General features: G+C 40.1%; 1 long non-coding RNA gene across 1 annotated transcript; it reads left to right on the top strand.

Annotated features, from left to right (window-relative positions):
• The first annotated feature begins 376 nt into the window (after nt 1-376).
• Nucleotides 377-3,371, top strand: LOC120916913. Its single transcript, XR_005744130.1, has 3 exons — nt 377-546; nt 1,801-1,913; nt 3,215-3,371. It is a non-coding gene; the product is annotated as an uncharacterized LOC120916913 (long non-coding RNA).
• The last annotated feature ends 908 nt before the right edge of the window (nt 3,372-4,279 follow it).

Here is a 4,279-nt window from a genome sequence, read left to right on the forward strand (position 1 = left end):
GTGTATATATAATATATATATATATATACATACATACACACACACATAGAGTATATCTGATATATATATATATATATATATATATATATATATATATATATATATATATATATATATATATATATATATATATATATATATATACACACACACATATAGCAGAATGAAGATACAGTGTGTATATATATATATATATATATATATATATATATATATATATATAGATATATATATATATATATATATATATATAATGCCTCTCCCATCACTTACTTACATGTATAAATATTTTTCTCATTTCTTTTTTCTCATTCCTTTTATTGGGATGTGGGTCTGTGATTTCTGTGCCTTCAATCTTCTAATATGTAAATCCTGCCCTGGGAAAAACTCTTCAAACAGACAGACTTCTATCATAATACAGGAAGACAGGAAGTGACCCGGGTGGGAACCAGAGGAGTGAACCTTCACCTCTCACTTCCTGTAAGGCCTAGTCTGAAAAGGAAAGCATGGCATGGTGGAGACTCTCTGTATTCTCCTGGATTAAAGGTATGTCTTCTATCAAATAATATCAGAATTGTGACAGTTTGGTGCATGAGTTAAGTTTTATTTGTCTATTTCCTGCTGAATAGTTCTCATTCTGTGTGCATTCACCTTCCCAGTTACCATGCAGCATGTGCACAGTAATGTAATATTATAGAGCTCCTCTTCCACAGCATGTCACTCTGCTTCATATAATATGTGTGGCTTCCATGTTATATCCAGTAACTGTGTAGCATACTTTCAGTGCACATTGCTGCATATAATATTATACGGCTTCCATTCTATATCCACTCACCATGCAGCATAGGGGTTGATTTACTGAAGGCAAATCCATTTTGCACTACAAGTGCACTTGAAAATGCAGTCGCTGTAGAACTGAGGGGAAGATCTGAAATGAGGGGAAGCTCTGCTGATTTTATCATCCAATCATGTACAAGCAAAAATGCTTTTTTTTTTTTTCATGTCCCCTTCAGATCTACAGCGACTGCACTTCCAAGTGCACTTGTAGTTCAAAGTGGATTTGCCTTTAGTAAATATACCCCATTATAATGTCAGGGCACAGTGCTACCAATGTGTTATGTCTCCCTCCCCTTTTGCATATTATCTGCCCTGCTACTAGGTGCCAACAGATATGGATTTTTCCATACAGATACCAATTATGGGCCACCTTTCAGGCCGATGACAATATGAGGTACTGATATTCTGTTTACATCCAGCTGCCCCAGAAGTAGCCTGATATCAGTTGACACCTAGGCCTTTTTTTTGTATTCTAACAGCCACTGGCCACTGTCAGAATACAGGAAAAAAGCAGATAGCAGGGGAATCAATAGCCAGGTTGCTATTGACTATTTTAAATTGCAGTAGCCAATAGCTAGTGTGCTATTACACCCGCCCACTGCCTGTTGTCAATCAGCAAAGGAGAGGATTTGAAGGAGAACATTCTTCTTCAGGTCTTCCTCTGCTGATTGACAGCAGGCAGTGGGAAGGGGGCACAATAGTCAGCCTAATTTTAAAATTGAAACAGCCAATGGCAGTCTGGCTATGGTTCCCCCCACTACCTGCTGTTTACATTCAGCTGCCATCAAATAAATTGTGCAGAAGGAGGTTAGCGGTGTCTGGGGTGTGTGTGTTTGTGGGGGGGTGGATGGTGTGTGTGTGTGTGTGTGTGTGTGTGTGTGTGGGGGGGGGGGGGTGGGGGGGGTGGAGGTGGAAAGCTAAATGTATTTATTTATTTATTTATTTATTTTTGGATTCTGACAGATGGGCCGCCAGCCGCTATCAAAGCTCCTGACCAAGACTGACAACTGGTGAATGGAAAAACCGGAATAAGCACTTGGAAGAAGAAAACCAACAACTGAGACAACTTGCCTTTGGTAAGCGGACAACTTAATTACGGTGGTGGGCACCTTCCGTTTTTTTATATCACTGCATTCAACTGACACTGTATCTGATCATCATATCTGCATCATCCATCATTATTCATTTGGTCATCAGTGTTTGAGTTTTGTGGTGATATCATTAAGAACTTTTGAGGTTTGGTTTGCCAATTGTGTGCTGTTGGCATACAATTTTGGGATCACCGATTTGGCGTATTAACCTCTCATTGTTTACACATATAATTGGACATTCATTTTGTGAATTTATATACTAATTTTTCTGTGCACTCTGATTTTTTGTTTTGGTTAATTATTGTGCACCGTTTTTGGCATATCAGCCCCTGGATGCCAATCTTTCAATGTGAATTGGTATTGGTGAAATTTTTTTATTTTAATTGAATTTTTTATATTGGTGCAGTCTTTTCATTTTTTTATCTATTTATTGTGTGTTATTCCACCAGTACTGCTGCCTTTGTTATTTTTATTTTTTTTTATCTTTATTTTCTCTTTGACCAATCATTTGCCCTTTCATTCTACAGTGTTTTAAGGCAGAGTTAGGCAACCTTAGAGAGGTGGAGATCTACCTGAACAACATGGGAGAAGTCAAAGATCACAGGGCACAGTGTCCTCTAATGTTGCCTCCTCACACCTGACTAAAACCTATAATTGCTGTACTACCGCGCTGCAATCACGTGCCTTTCACTGCAATTATTGGTGTTAACATTTTGCCTCCTCACCACCTTGCAGAATTTCTCAGAGGCGCATTGGAGCATTGCATACCGCACTTGTGAATGAGCCCTTAGTTGCATTTGGCAATAGCACTTTTAAGGCTCATTCACATGTGAATTTGGGGGTAGTAAAACCCTGCCCCAAAGCCCTACCCCCTTTAGCTGCTAAGTGGGAGGGGGTCAGGGTGCCATGGGAGATGGGTGCTTGAGAGTTACTATTAGCTCTCAAGCAACCAGAAACAGTACCAATGGGGATCGTTGGGTAACTGGGAGTTTACTGTACTACATTCATTATAGTATGAGTGAGTGCACTGAGGTAACTACATACTATATGCACAAGTAGGATTTTTGTTTTGTGGAACATCCTTACTTTTACCTTGGGTGAAACCCTCCTGGAATATTTTTGATCTAGTGGGGGGGGGGGGGGTCAGCAGCAGACTGGAGGAAACCCTCTAATCATGTAAAAGTACATTTTTCCACAAGTCATCAATTTCTAACAAATGAAATGTATGGATATAGTGAGAAAATAGGCCATTATGTTACTTAAAAAGTTTTTATGCATTTCCATAGATTTGCCTGGCATAATGGATACTTTAAAACTACAAGAGCGCAGCTAATAGCACTGAAGAATGATGGTGGAAGTTCATCCTGTGTGGGTGTATCGTGTGCATCACCTTCTGTCCCGCCTGAAGAGTTGAACTTATCTCCTTGTCAAGTGTCGTACTCAGGTAGGTTTTCTTTTGGTACCGAAACATTAAAACGTATTTTTTTTAAATATCAAACATGTCCTACTCCTATTTACCTGCTCTGTGTAAGGGTTTTTGTACAGAGCAGCTCAGATGCTTCTCTTCTCAGGCCCCATGCCAGTGCTCCTGAACCAGAGCTCTGTGTGTCCAATCACACACTGAGCCTTGCCTTGGCCCCATCTCCTAATTAGCTCACTGGCTGTGATTGATAGCATCGGGAGCCAATAGCTCCCACCGCTACAGAAAGTCCCTGGAGAGACAAGGCTCTCGTGGACATCGCTGGATCGAGAGGAGACTCATGTAAGTATAGGGGGGCTAAACCCTTGTGTCTTTACAACCACTTCAATAAAAAGTAACCTTTAAGGCGGTGCCTCCAAGCGGCTGACAGATGGAGAGAAGCAGGTACAGTTAGACCCTATGAAAACATCAGCTTTGACATGTAGACTGTAAGCCAATTTGACTGTTGTGTCAACATGAGATATCTTGCTCAGTCTGGTAGTAGTCTGAACTAATAAGGCAAGTTGTAGGCAAGATGTTGATTTTTATACTGATTTTTGAAAAGTCTACAATATTTTGATGTTTTTATACATGCTTAATTTTGTTAGTTTTATTTACTCAGCTGCATCTGTTAGACTCCTTTCACACTGAGGCAGTTTTCAGGCATTTTAGCGCTAGAAATCGCCTCTAAAAAGCTCATAAAACTGCATCCCTTTCAGTGCAATGAGTAATTTCACACTGGGGCGGTGCGCTTGCGCAACATTAGAAAAAGTCCTGCAAGCAGCATTTGGGGCGGGTTGGGAGCGCTATAAATAGCACTCCTAAAACGCACTTGCCTATTGAAATTAATGGGCAGTGCTTCCAAAGCACCCTAAAAGCGCATTAAAAACTG

This window comes from Rana temporaria, chromosome 11 (assembly GCF_905171775.1).
Source record: "Rana temporaria chromosome 11, aRanTem1.1, whole genome shotgun sequence".
Taxonomy (NCBI): Eukaryota; Metazoa; Chordata; class Amphibia; order Anura; family Ranidae; genus Rana; species Rana temporaria.